This window comes from Mesocricetus auratus, unplaced genomic scaffold (assembly GCF_017639785.1).
Source record: "Mesocricetus auratus isolate SY011 unplaced genomic scaffold, BCM_Maur_2.0 Super-Scaffold_100003, whole genome shotgun sequence".
Lineage (NCBI taxonomy): Eukaryota > Metazoa > Chordata > Mammalia > Rodentia > Cricetidae > Mesocricetus > Mesocricetus auratus.
In genome coordinates, this window is record NW_024429188.1 from 5,827,984 (window position 1) to 5,843,549 (window position 15,566).

Sequence of the window (15,566 nt, forward strand, 5' to 3'; positions counted from 1 at the left end):
AAAAAACAAACCAAAAAATCCAACAAATGCAAGAAAGGGAGGAAAACACTAAGCAAATATTACAAGAAACTATTCAAACAGTGCAAGGGTTGAAAGCTGGCATGGAGAAAATAAAAAAAAACAGTCTGAAGGAATGCTGGAAATAGAAAAACTGGGGAAATGGTCAGGTATTACAGATGCAAAAATAATGAACAGAATGCAAGAGATAGAAGAGAGAATCTCAGGTAGTGAAGAGACACTAGGAGAAGTAGATTAATCAATCAAATAAGATCTTATGGAGACAATAAAAACACAGTCTGAAGGAATGCTGGAAATAGAAAAACTGGGGAAATGGTCAGGTACAACAGATGCAAGCATAATCAACAGTAAACAAGAGATGGAAGAGAGAATCTTAGGTGTTGAAGACACACTAGGAAAAATTCATCAATAAAAGAAAATCTTGATTCCAACAAATCCCTAACACAAAATATCCAGGAAATATAACACACCATAAAAAGACAAAAACTAAGAATAATAGGTATAGAAGAAGGTGAAGAAACCCAACTCACAGGGACAGACAACATATTCAACAAAACAATAGAAGAAAAATTTCCCAACCTAAAGAAACACATGACAATAAAGGTACATGAAGCTTAGAGAACACAAAATAGAGCGAACCACAAAAAAGTCCCATTGCCACATAATAATCAAGACCCAAAGCTTAGAGAATAAAGAAAGAATACTTAGAGCAGTTAAAGAAAAAAGTCAAATAACATATAAAGGCAAGACTAAAAGAATTACACCTGACTTCTCCATGAAAACTCTAAAAGCCAGAAGGTCTTGGATGCATATTCTATCAACACTAAGAGACCACGGATGCAAGCCCAGACTATTATACCCAGCAAAGCTTTCAAACACCATAGATGGAGAAAACAAGATATTCCATGACAAAGCCAGATTTAAGCAATACATACCCAGTAACCCAGCCCTATAGAAAGTTCTGGAAGGAAACCTCCAGTCCAAGGAAGCTAACTACAACAAGAAAAACATAGGAAATAGATAATCCCACTTTACCAACACCCAAAAGAAAACAGGGGTGGAAATCCACATACAATTCCACCAAGAACAACCATTCCAAAACAAATGAGAAGGAGCAATCAAAGGTCATTAATATCCCTCGATATTAATGGTCTTAACTTGCCCATAAAAAGGCATAGGCTAACAGAATGGATTCGAAGACAGAACCCATCCTTCTGGCATACAAGAAACACACCTCAACTTCAAAGACAGACTTTATTTCAGAGTTAAGGTTTGGGAAAAGATTTTTAAATCAAATGGTCCCAAGAAACAAGCAGGGAAAGCAATCCTAATTTCTAACAAACTATACTTTGAACTGAAATCAATCAAAAGAGATGAAGGACTCATTTCATATCCACCACAGGAAAATCCACCAAGATGAAGTCTCGATTCTAAACATCTATGCCCCAAATACAAAGGCATCCACATTCATAAAAGAAACATTACTAAAACTCAAACCACCATAAAACCTCACACACTTATCACGGGAGACTTCAACACACCACTCTCACCACTAGACAGGACTACCAGACAGAAACTTAACAACAACAACAAAAAAAAAAACAAAGGAGCTAATAGAAGTTATGACCCAATTGGGTTTGAATGCCGTCTACATAACATTCCATCCAAACACAAAAGAATATACCTTATTCTCAGTGCCACATGGAACCTTCTCAAAAATTGACCACATACTTGGCAATACAGCATACCTCAACAGGTACAAAAATTCGGAATAACTCCATGCATCTTATCAGATCACGATGCTTTAAAGTTAGAGTTCAATGACAACACAATTTGCAGAAACCCTACAAACTCGTGGGAATTAAAAACTGCGAAATTGCATGACTCCTGGGTCAAAGAAGAAATACAAAAGAAATTCAAGACTTATTAGAATTCAATGAGAATGAAGACACAACATATCCAAACTTATGGGACACTTTGAAAGCAGTGCTAAGAGGAAGGTTCATAGCACTAAATGCCCACATAAAGAAACTGGAGTGCTCGCTTCGGCAGCACATATACTAAAATTGGAACGATACAGAGAAGAATAGCATGGCCCCTGTGCAAGGATGACACTCAAATTCATGAAGCGTTCAATATTTTTTTAAGATTAGGCTGGTTTAACCCCCAGAAACAGCTGACCTGACAAAGGTTAACTCTTTAATCCCAGGCATCAGCCTGGGAATCCAGCATGGGACTGATCAAGCCCCCCTGAATGTGGGTGTCAGTGAGGAGGCCTAGGTAATCTGTTAAGCCTTGGGCAGTACATCAGTACTCATCCCAAGTACTGATTTTGGACTCCCATAAAACAATGTGAGATGCACTCTCACCCTGAACTCTTGGGGGGAGGGTCTAGGCCCTGCCCTGGATGAAATGACAGACTATGGACACCCCAATGGAGGGCCTCACACTCCCTGGGGAAATGAGGGGATAATGGGGGGGGGTTGGGAGGAGGACATGGGAGGAGGGGAGGGAGAGGGAGAGGGACCTGGAACTGACTTGTGAAGCAACCTTGTTTCTAATTTAAATTTAAACTTAAAAATAAATACAAAAAAGAAAATAAGACGAATGGCACCTGAGAAACAATGGCTGAGGTTGTCCTCCAATGCATGCAAGCACACAGACACACACACACACACACACACACACACACACACACACACAAAGAAACTGGAGAATAGTCACACTAGAGAATTAAGAGCAAAGCTGAAAGCTCTAGAACAAAAAGAAGCAAACTCACCCCAGAGGAGCAGACTCCATGAATTAATCAAATTGAGGGCTGAACACAATAAAGTAGAAATGAGGAAAACCGTACAAAGAATCAATGTAAAGAAAATCAACAAGATAGACAAACCTTTATCCAAACTCACCAAACGGCAGAATGTGAACATCAAAATTAACAAAATCTGAACTAAAAAATGGACACTGAGGAAATCCAGAAAATCATCAGGTCATACTTTGAAAACCTGTACTCCACAAATTACAAAAATTTAAAGGAAATTGGCAACTTCCTGGATAGATACCACCTGCCAAAATTAAATCAAAAACAGATAAGCAATTTATTATATATATTTTTATAAATTTAAATTTATATTAGAAACAAGGTTGCTTCACATGTCAATTCCAGGTCCCTCTCTGTTTCTCTCCCCTCCTCCCATGCCCTCCGACCAACCCCCCAATATACCCTCATTTTCCCCAGGGAGGGTGAGGCCCTCCATGGGGGTTAAAGGTTGGGAAAAGATTTTTCAATCAAATGGAACCAAGAAACAAGCAGGGGTAGCAATCCTAATATCTAACAAATTAGACTTTAAAATGAAATCAATCAAAAGAGATGAAGGAGGTCATTACATTCTCATCACAGGCAAAATCCACCAAGATGAAGTTTCTATCCTGAACATCTATGCCCCAAACACAAAGTCATCCACATTCGTAAAAGAAACATTACAAAAATTAAATCACATATAAAGCCCCACACACATATAGTGGGAGATTTCAACACACCACTCTCACCACTAGAAAGGAATACAAGACAGAAACTCAACAAAGAAGCAAAGGGTCTAATAGAAGTAATGAACCAACTGGGATTAACAGATATCTATAGAACATTTCATCCACATAAAAAAGAATATACTTTTTTCTCACCACCACATGGAACATTCTCAAATATCAACCACATACTTGGCAACATATCAAACCTCAGCAGCTACAAAAAATTGGAATAATTCTATGCATCTTATCAAATCACCATTCGTTAAAATTAGAATTCAACAACAACACAAATTGCAGAAACCCTACAAATTCATGGAAATTGAATAATGCACAACTGCACCATTCCTGGGTCAAAGCAGAAATAAAAAAAGAAATTAAAGACTTCCTAGAATTCCATGAGAATGAAGACACAACATACCCAAACCTATGGGACACTTTGAAAGCAGTGCTAAGAGGAAGGTTCATAGCACTAAGTGCCCACATGAAGAAACTGGATAATAGTTATACTAGAGAATTAGCAGCACAGCTGAAAGCTCTAGAACACAAAGAAGCAAACTCCCCCAGGAGGAGTAGACGCCAGGAAATAATCAAATTGAGGGCTGAAATCAATAAAGTAGAAACCAGGAAAACAACACAAAGAATCAATGCAACGAAGAGTTGGTTCTTTGAGAAAATCAACAAGATAGACAAACCTTTGTCCAAACTTACCAAACAGGAGAGCATGAATGCAAATTAACAAAATCAGAAATGAAAAGTGGGACATAACGGATTCAGAGGAAATTCAGGGAATCATCACGTCATACTTTGAAAACCTGTACTCCACAAAATTTGAAAATTTAAAGGAAATGGATGACTTCCTGGATAGCTATCACCTGCCAAAATTAAATCAAGAACAGATAAGCAATTTAAATAGACCTGTAACCCCTATGGAAATAGAAGCAGTCATCAAAAGTATCCCAACCAAAAAAAGCCCAGGTCCAGATGTCCTCAGTGCAGAATTCTACCAGATAAGCAACTTAAATAGACCTATAACCCCTAAGGAACTAGAAGCAGTCATCAAAAGTCTCCCAACTAAAAAAAGCCCAGGGCCATATGGCCTCAGTGCAGAGTTTTACCAGAAATTCAAAGAACAGCTTGTACCAATTCTCCTCAAAGTATTCCTTGCAATAGAAGCAGAAGGGTCTTTGCCAAACTCTTTTTACGAGGCTTCAAAAATATTGATACCCAATCCACACAAAGATACAACTAAGAAAGAGAACTTAAGACCAATATCCCTCATGAACATTGATGCAAAAATACTGGCAAATTGGATCCAAGAACAAATCAGAAAAATCATCCACCATGAACATTTAGGTTCCATCCCAGGGATTCAGGGATGGTTCAACAGCTTGGTATTGGCACAAAAATAGACAGGTAGACAAGTGGAATCGAATTGAATACTCAGAATAATCCACAAACCTATGAACACCCGATTTTTGACAAAGAAGCTAAAATTGTACAATAGAAAAAAGATAGCATCTTCAACAAATGGTGCTGGCATAACTGGATATTGGCATGTAGAAGACTGCTGATAGATCCATGTCTATTGCCACGCACAAAGGCCTCAACATAAATCCAGCCACACTGAACCTCTTAGAAGAGAAAGTGGGTGGTACCCTTGAACGAATTGGTACAGGAGACAGCTTCCTGAACATAACACAGTAGCACAAACACTGAGATTGATAATTAATAAATGGTACTTCTTGAAACTGAGTAGCTTCTGTAAGGCAAAGGACACAGTCAGTAAGACAAAAAGGCACACCACAGACTGGGAAAAGATATTCACTAACCCCACATAACTAACCCCAGAGAAGTGGAAAGAGGCAAGATCTCCTGAGAAGATTGGGAACATGGGGGGAGGGGAGAGGGAACCAGGAAAAAGAGAGGGGGATAAGAGGAAGGTAGAAGAAGACATGGGGGAGCAGGAAAGTTGAGTCAGGGTAAAAATAGAGGAGACCAGGATGAGAGATACCATAATAGTTGGAGCCATTATAGCTTTGAGGAGAGAGATGACACTAGTGAGATTTCCAGAAATCTACAATGATAACACCAACTGGAAAAGTAAGTAATAGTGGTGAGGCTACATTAATAGCCCCTACCTGATGAAAAGGTTGATGACTACCTTATGTGACATCCTAGAACCTTCATCCAGTGACTGATGGAAGCAGAAACAGATACTGACAGCTAAACACTGAACTGAACCCCTGGAACCCAGTGACAGAGACGGAGGAGTGATGAGCAAAGGGGTCAAGACCGTGCTGCTGAAACCCACAAAGACAGCTGACTGGATGAGGAGGGAACTGATGGCTAAGAGGCCAACAGGGGACTGATCCAGACTCCATGAATGTAGTGTCAGTGAGGAGGCCTCAGAAATCTCTGGGGCCTTGAGTAGTACATTAGTGTTCACCATGGCATACAAATGAACTTTGGGAGCCCACTCCACATGAAGGTCTCTCAACCTGGACACATGGAGAAGGGCCTAGGTCCTGCCTGGATGAAATGACAGATTCTGGAAATCCCCCCAAGGAGGGCCTCACCCTCCCTGGGGAACGATGTGTGGATTGCACTGCAGGTGGGAGTTGGGGCTGATGGAGCGACAAGGAGGGGAGCTGGGGTTGACATTTGAATCATGCATGTTTCTAATTTAAACAAAATAAATAAAAAAAGATTTCTATTTTTCCTTGCTATACAAACCCAAAAGTGATTATGTCTTTTAACCTTATACACTTTATATTTATTTAGCGACTTCCTTTTGTGAATTTGGAAAAAGGAAAACTATAAATTCTTCAACTCAATCGGCGACCTGAGAAAGACATATATTTACCTGAGCAAGCAGGAAAGGCAAGCATGCAACTTCCAAAACTTATGATAAATGACAGAAAAAGCTGGCTTCCTGGACAGTCACCACAGGTCATCTGTAACATCAGGGAATCCATCTTCAGCCTACTGGAATAGCATATCTTACAGACTTTTCTGTGAAGCAGAAAACAACTTCATGAAGATGATAGAGACCCTAAAAGAGGAAATGAGAAAATCCTTGAAAGAATTGGAAGAAAAGACAAACCAAATTTTGCAAAAAACAATTCAAACATAGCAAGGTTTGGGAGCTGAAATAGAAACAATAAAAAACCTACAGTCTAAAAGGAATGCTGGAATTAGTAAAAGTAAGTAAACAATCAGGAACTACAGACACAATCATAACCAACAGAATACAAGAATTGGAAGAGAGAATCATGGGCATTGAAGATTCACTTGGAGAAATAGATTCATCAGACAAAGAATATCTTAAGTCCAACAAAAGACCCAGGATAGCCTGAAGGTGTGTTGGATTTTGTCAAAGGCTTTTTCTGCATCTAGTGAGATGATCATATGACTTTTGTTTTTCAACTTTTTTATATGGTGGATTACATTGATGCATTTTCGTATGTTGTACGAATGCATTCATGGGATGAAACCTACTTGATCATGGTAGAATCTTTATCAATTTTGGTGGTATCCATAGCTATTCTTCCTTGTTGAAACAAACAAAACCTCTTCCTCAGCTTTTCACATGTCATAGTTTCCATTCTGAGGTCAACACATCTGTAAAGTACATAGGCTGACTTAATTGTGTTGGTTTCTATTATGCAATGTCTTTCCAAAGGTGCTGTTCCGTTCTCATTAGCATTTAGAAAATTGGAGGTTTTTTCCTATAAGTAGTTTATTGTGTCTTCAAGACAACACAGTGTAGACTCCTCTCCTATAGAAGGGTCTTTCAAAGGCAGGATGTGCTGTTAACTTGTTATTTTCCTACATGCCTGAATTCTTCCTTTTAGACACCTCAAACTCCTGGTTCCCCCACTTGTAGATCACATGAAACATCACAAATTGCAGTGCCATGCTCAGAATGCTCTCGCGAGTCTAGAGCAGCATGTTGGGAATGTCTTCCCTGAAGTAGTTCAGGAAGGCTAGCTGCTCAAAGGGTGACAAGCTGTAGGAGACCAAGTGACACATCTGTATCAGATTCCCAAACTGGCAGCAGCCTTAAGGACTGAGGATACAAGCATGGCTTAGGCCCACCAGTAATCCCCACTAACCCATAAAATTGAAGGTTAATAAACATTAAGCAATCTATTTCTGGAGGTCTTTCTTAGCCCTTAATATTTATTTAGCATATCCTTTAGAATTTGATTTGATCTTTTTATGGCTGCTTGGCTGTAGGATTGTGTGGTATGCTTGTAATATAATTCATATTGTAATGAGCAAAAAGTCTTTCGTTTTACTAGAGACATATGCTAGAACATTGTCTGTCTTAAATTGTACAGGTATAACTATGATGGCCACAACTTCTAGCAAATCAGCATTTCTGAACTCTAACCAGTTCACTATTGAAATCCTGAACAGCTATCAACAGTGTGTTCTAAACAGTTTAACTTTCAAAATTCTACAAAATGAAACACATCTGTCTACCAGCTGTCATTCCTTGAGTACCCTTTGGGTTACATCCTGCTGGTGGTGGATTTTGGTTATAAAAAGACCAAGTAGGGAATTCCCTTACAATTTCCATAGCTTGTTGCCCAGTAATGGAAAAAATCATTTTTTAAACATATGCTATTGACATTATGTTTTTACTGAAATTCTGGGGCCTGCAGAATGTTTCCTGTCAGTCACTTTCTTCACTAACATTTGCCTGAAGGCCTGGCAGATCCATATGTGATCAGACTGTGTTAAACATATAGATTGATTCCTACTCTCATTTTGTTCTTTTTTAAATTAATTTGTTTTATTAAATTGATAACAATATTATTTTATATACCAATCCCATTCCCTCTCCCTCCCTTCCTCTCACACCCCATACTATGGATCCACCCAACCCCGTAGTCACTCATCAGAGAGGGTGAGGCCTCCCACAGGGAATCATCAAAGTCTGTCCCCACCCTTTGTATCTTGGATGAGAGAATATCCCTCCATAGTGAATAATTTTCAAAAAGTCAGTTCACGCAATAAGGATAAATATTGTTTCTACTGCCAGAAGTCCCATAAACTGCCCAGTTCCCCCAAAAGTCATCTATGTCCAGGGGGGCTAGCTTGGTCTTTTGCAGGTTCTCCAGGTATCTGTCTAGAGTTCCTGAGCTCCCCTTTGTTCAGGTCAGCTGTTTCTGTGGGTTTCCCCAGCCTGGTCTTGATGCCTTTCATCATCACTCCTCACTCTCTGCAACTGGTTTTCAGGAGTTCAGTTCAGAGTTTAGCTGTAGGTGTCTGCTTCTGCTTCCATCAGCTACTGGATGAAGGCTCTAGGATGGCATATAAGGTAGTTGTCAAACTCATTATCGGGGAGGGGCATTTAAGGTAGTCTCTCCACTATTCCTTAGTTTGCCAGTTGGTGTCATCCTTGTAAATCTCTGGAAATCTCACTAGTGCCAGATCTTTCCTCAAAGCTATAACGACTCCCTCTATTAAGCTATCTCTTTTCTTGCTTTAATCTTCCACCAAATCAAAGTTCCTGCTCCCTTACATCTTCCTTGTCCCTCCTGTTCTCCCATTCTCTATCTCCTAACACCCTCTCCCTCCCCCCAATGTCCCCAATTTGCTTAGGAAATTTTGTCCCTTTCCCCTTCTCGAGGGGACCCTGAATGTCTCTCTTATGGACCTCCTGGTTTCCTAGTTTCTCTGAAGGTGTGGACTGTAGGCTGGCAATTCTTTGTTCTATATCTAATACCCATATATGAGTGAGTATATATCATCTTTGTCTTTGTGTCTGGGTTACCTTACTCAGGATGGTCTCCTAGATTTTTTTCTTGTCATGTATGGAAACTATCATATCATCTGCATATAGTGGAAGTTTCCCTTCTTATTTTCCAAATTTTATCCTCTTGGTTTCCTTTTGTTGTCTTAATTCGGTAGCTGAAACATGAAGTACAATATTGAATAGATATGAAGACAGTGGACAACCTTGCCTTGTTCCTGATTTAATAGGAATCACATCGAGTTTCTCTCATAGTTTGATGTTGCCTGTTGGCTTGCAGTATACTGCCTACATTATCATTAAATATGTTCATTTTATCCCTGATGTCTCCAAGAGTTTTACCATGAAGGTGTGTTGGATTTTGTCAAAGACTTTTTCAGCATCTAATGAGATGCTCATGTGCTTTTTTTCAGTTCATTTACATGAATGATTACTTTGACCAATTTAAATATGTTGTACCATCACTGCATCTATGGGATGAAGCCTACTTGATCATGGTGGATAACTTTTCTGATGTGTTCTTGGATTCTGTTTGCCAATATTTCATTGATTATTTTAGCAAAAATATTCATGAGGGAGATAGGTCTGTAATTCTCTGTTTTAGTTGTGCCTTTGTGTGGTTTGCATATGACAGTAATTACAATCTGATGAAAAGAGTTTGGCAATGACCTTCCTGTTTCTATTGTGTATAGCAGTTTGAAAAGTATTAGTATTATCTCTTCTTTGAATTTGAGGTAGAATTTTGCACTGAAACCATCTGGCTCTGGGCATTTTTTGGTGAGAAGACATTTGTTGACTGCTTCTGTGTCATTGGCAGTTGTAGGTCTATTTAAATTGCTTATCTGTTCTTCATTTAATTTTGGTAAGTGATACCTATCCAGAAATTTGTGCAGCTCCTTTAAATTTTCCAATGGTTTGGACTATAGTCTTCAAAGTATGACCTGAAGATTCTCTGGATTTCCTCAGTGTCCATTGTTATGGCCCCTGTATATTTTTTATTTTGTTAATTTGGATATTCTCTCTACATTTTGGTTAGTTTGGCTTAAGGTTTGTCTTTTTGTTTTCCTCAAAGAACCGACTTTTTGTTTCATTGAATCTTGTTCACAGCACTTGGTGCCTACATAAAAATAACTGGAGAATAGGCACACTAGAGACTTAACAGCACAACTGAAAGCTCTGGAACAAAAAGAATCTAACTGACCTAGGATGAGTAGATAGCAGCAAATAATCAAATTGAGGGCTGAAATCCATTAAGTATAAACAAAGAAACAAAACAAAGAATCAATGACATACAGAGTTGGTTCCTCACTGTTTCTCGTAACCAAATAGTAAAGTATTTTTTCTATCATCTGATATACTTTCAGCTGTTTAATATGTAAAACAGCTCTTCTGAACTTGAGAATCAGTAGCTATGTAAAGAACTTCCATAAAATCAACTAATACCATGAAAATGGCATGTAAATCTGACTTTAGGACAGAATCATAAGGCGTTTGAGCCACTATACTTACATTTTCTGATCTGTAACCTGCATTTCCTGACTTATCTGCATCCATATAGAATGGAGGGGCTACAGATATTGTTGTTCTCTACACAATGTGAGGAAGGATACAGTTAGTTCAGTTTATAATTAGAGTACTTTTGAAGTTTTCCTTGCTATTGTCTTCCATAAAATTAAAAAGGTCTTTGTCAAGTTTCATTTTCTGCCAACAATTTCTCAATTATATCATAAGTATTAAATACTACAGTTTCTACTGGGTCTATTCCTGCCAATTGATGAAGTCTCACATTCCCTTTTGGAATCAACTTAGAGATCATTTCCACATAATTTTTTAATTTTTTGCTCTGTTTATGGTAAAGATTCATTCTAGGATAATATCTTCCCTGTGTATTAATATTCCTATAAAAGAATTCTTACAGTGTAAAAAAACTAAAGTGCAACCAAGATTTGGATCCAAACAATCATACATATATCCTGTAATTTCTTTTCCACCAAAGTTAATTATCTCACAGCTTCAGCTGATCATTCTATTATACTATTTAAAGTCTTGTCACCATCTAAGTTTTTGAACACATTACTCAGGTCATCATTATTTACCCAATACTGGACCATAAATAGAAAATGTCTCCTAACAATCTTTGAAAGTCAATAAGTACCTGCAATCAATCTCTCCTAATATGTACCTTTTGGGGACTATTTTTGTAAACCTATTATATATCTTCAATAATTAATAGAATCTCCTCTTTGTACTTTTTCAGCAGCAATTTGTAACACCAAACACAGCAAAATTTCTTTACTTCTTTAAACATTCTTTCTAAAGTGTCTACATTTGGATAATCTAGTAGAATATCATCCATATAATGGTAAACTATATATCAAGGAAAATCACAGATATCATTTCCAATGGCTGTCATACAAAATATGGGCAGAAGGTGAGGTTATTTAACATTCCCTGTGGGAGAACCTTCCATTGATATTTCTTACCAGGCTGATAATTATTATAAGTAGGCAACGGGAAGACAAATTTATCTTTGTCTTTTTCTCATAGAGGTATACTGAAGAAAAAGTCTTTTATATCAATAACTATGAGAAGCCATCCTTTAGGCAGTAGAGAAGGTAAAGTAATTCCAGATTGTAGAGAGCCCACTGGCTGAATCACCTTCTTAACAGGTCTTAGATCCATTACCATTCTGCATATTCCCGAGTTCTTTTCAAAAGCAAACTCAGGAGGATTCAAGGGCTCCTTGATTCTTCAAAATTCTTGGCATTTAGCTGGTCCTGTACCAGCTGTTTTAAGGCCTGCACTTTCTCTGTTATTAAAGGACATTGTTCAATCCATACAAGTTTGTCCATCAGCCATTTTAAAATGGTAGGGCTGTTGATGTCTTTGAAAGTCAGCAGCCATTGTACCCTGGTCTTGTACAAACTGAATGATAGTGACTGTTCTTTATAATACCTTCTAGTATTTTTCCCAGAAACTTATGTTAATTTGTGGTTTGTTTCTAACACTGGAGAAATGTTAATCTGAGTATTCCATTGATGTAATAAATCACATCCACATAAAATCATTACTATGTAAGCTACATGTGACTTTAAGTTTCTTCTCTATCCTTCCAGCTGTATACATTTGATACAACTCATATTCTGTTTTTCCTGAGATAAAGGTTCAATCCCTAAAAACTGAGCATTTACATCCTGAAGAGGCCAATTTGAATGCCAAGCTTCTGGTGCAATTATTGGTATATTAGCACCTGTTTCTATAAGGTCTTCAATGACAATGTCATTTATTCATAATTTTAATTTCTGCCTTTATTTTTAGAAGTTTGCCAAAATATCTACATAACTCTTTCGCCTGAAATTTCCTCTCTTGTATAGATTTTTTATCATCCAGAACTGTATGGTTTCTTCCTTAGTCATTAGGTTTTTTAATTGCTCTGGAAAGGAGTATAACTGAACTGCATTTAGCATGGGGAACCTGAAAGAATCTCCTCAAGGTGTTTCCCAACAGTAAAGTGTTATATAGACTGTTTCTTGGTGATCTAATTCATTAGTCCAAAGTCTGCACTTGCCACACATTCTGCATAATACAGAATGAAGGGTCATTCTGCTAGGGTTATGCTTAGTAAAAATATTGTTTCTAGGAATGACCTATTTACAATTCAGTTTTCTGTGACCTTGTTTATGACAATTGAAACACTTTACATTTTGCTTTTTCTTCCAACCCAGGAAATTATCTCTCCTATCCAAGCATCATCATGGCCATGAGATTCAATATGTATTGTATCTCAGATCCATTCCTCCAATGGTGCTGATCTTGACTTTGACAGCTTAATTACTGTTTTCAATTGTGCACTAAATTATTGTACAATTATTATTTGTCTGGTTTCTGAATTTGGTAGCATTCAATTTTCTTCTAAATTCAATCTTTTGTATGAAATATGTGAAGGTATCCCCTGGGCCCTATATAACTTTAGTAAGTGAATCAATTTTCTTTCCTACATCTCTAATTCTGACCCAATCACTCAAAGCTGCTGTGTGATGTAAATCCAGGGTGTGGTAATATATAGAGATTACCATTGAACATGGGCATAATCTCCCTGACCAAGAAGTTTGTCTTGGAAGATTTATTTGTTAAAAAGTATTAGTCTCATCTTTCCATCATGTCCTCCTTTGAAACTGAGGAAGAGGTTCCAAAAATGCTGGAGTCAAGTCTCTCCAGAATCTTGGCATAATTCTTTAACAAGTTGACCAGGAGTTTAACATCTGCTTCACAAAAGGTGAATATGTGCCAATGAGAGTATCACCTTATCAATCCTCCTTAAATCTGACATTTCAACATTTAACTTTTATACAGCTTTGATGATATTTATCATATGGCAGTTGTTCTGATAAAGTGGCTGGATAAATTAAAGTTGGTTGTTTGAAAACCTTAGGTTGTTCCTCTCTTACTTTATAATGCAACTCTGAAATTGGTTCTCTATTAAATTTCTCCATATGGGACTGAATATTTCTATGATCTGTTTTTATTAAATTGTGCTAAAATGTGTATCTTAGCACTCATGTTAACCAACTTTTTTAGTTGTAAAACAAAAATGATGGGAAGGCCCGAGCTTTAAGCCCAGAGCAGCACTATTAGTGAGAGGCCCAAATCCCAGCCTGCTGAGGAAGGCCCAGAACTTCATGCCAGGAGCAGAAGCATCAGATGGAGGCCTGAGCTTCAGGTCTGGAGCAGCATCACTGAGAGGTCCGAATCCCAGCCAGGAAGCAGAGTCAGATGAAGTCTGGAGCTTCAGGCCCCAATCAGCATCAAGGGACCACTAGCCTCAGGCCCAGAAGCAGTTCAGAGGGAGGCCACAGCCTCAGGCCCTAGAATGAGGAGTGATCAATAGGTGAAAGGACAGCATCAGTTTCCATCAGTACCTTCAGAAACTATTGCAAATAAGTTCCTATGGGAAAGAGCACCTGTGTCTCAGCCAGCATCCACTGCCATTTCTCAGTTGCAGATACCCTGTTTCTATATTAACTACTGGACCCTCAGTCCCACATACACCTCCAAAGGAAGGAGCTTCCATTGGAGCTGTAACCCCACCTGCACCTCAAGTTGTGACCACTTCTCAAATATTGGGTCCACTTCCACCAGGAGGAGTTTTCACTGGAAGCTCTGCTTTACTTGTACCTAAAGGAGTAGGCAATTGAGCCACAGACCCCACAGACCAATATGAGAAAGGGAGACCTCCAGAAACACAAACTCCACCTATGCTGTTTACAGGAAGAGATGCTTAGACAACATGGTAAAAACACAACAATATAAAGACCAATTTAGCACCACTAGACTAGTGACACAACAGCAGTACCTGAACATCCCAACACAGATGAAGTAGAAGAAATCCTAGGGATTTCAACTACTAGGTGATGGAACAAGAAGCATCTAAGCACTCAGCCAAACACATGGTATCCACTTGTAGAGAGGCAGGAGTAAAGTGAAAAGGGGTAAAGAGCTTGCTGGGTGAAATCCACAGAAACAGCTGACTTGGGCAAGTGGGAACTCAAAGAACCCAAACTGACCAGCATAAGAACAAATCAGGATCCCTGAAAGTGGGTGTCAGTTTGAGTGGCTTGGGCAGTCTATGGGGAATTTGAAAGTGAAAGCAATATTTATCCCTAGTGCATGAATGGGCTTTAGGTGTGTATTCATTATGGAGAGATACTATCTCAGCATAAATACACAGGGCTTATGTCCTGCCCCAAATGATGTGTCAGATTTTGATGATTCCCCATGGGAGATCACACCCTCCCTGAGGAGTGGATAGGCATGGGATGGGTGGTTGGTAGGGGAATGGGACCACAGGAGAGAGAGGGACCTGGTATTGGTATATAAAATAAGATCTATTTTAATTTAAATAAAAATTAATTAAAGAAAAGAAATGTAGGAAAAGCAAACAAAAAATTGGAAATTATCAACAAATCCCATAAAGAAACCAAGAAAATGCAATCAAACAAGGGAAGAAAGTATTCAAGACATGAAACTTGAAATAGAGCCAATAAAAAAACACAAACCAAGGAAATTCTGGAAATGGAAAATCAGGGTATATGATCAGGAACCACAAATGCAAGAATAAAAGAACACATTACAAGAGTTGGAAGAAAGAATTTCAGGCATTGAAGACAATTTTGAGGAAATAAATTCATTGGTCAAAGAAGAATTTAAATAAATCAAATGCTTAACAGAAAACATGCAGGAAATATAGGATACCATA

General features: G+C 38.3%; 1 non-coding gene and 1 pseudogene across 1 annotated transcript; one reads left to right on the forward strand and one right to left on the reverse strand.

Moving 5' to 3' along the window:
* The first annotated feature begins 2,054 nt into the window (after positions 1-2,054).
* LOC121140140 lies at positions 2,055-2,161 on the forward strand. The gene has a single exon (XR_005876959.1). It is a non-coding gene; the product is annotated as a U6 spliceosomal RNA (small nuclear RNA).
* A 5,135-nt stretch (positions 2,162-7,296) lies between these two features.
* LOC101841240 lies at positions 7,297-12,005 on the reverse strand (annotated as a pseudogene).
* Positions 12,006-15,566: the final 3,561 nt, after the last annotated feature.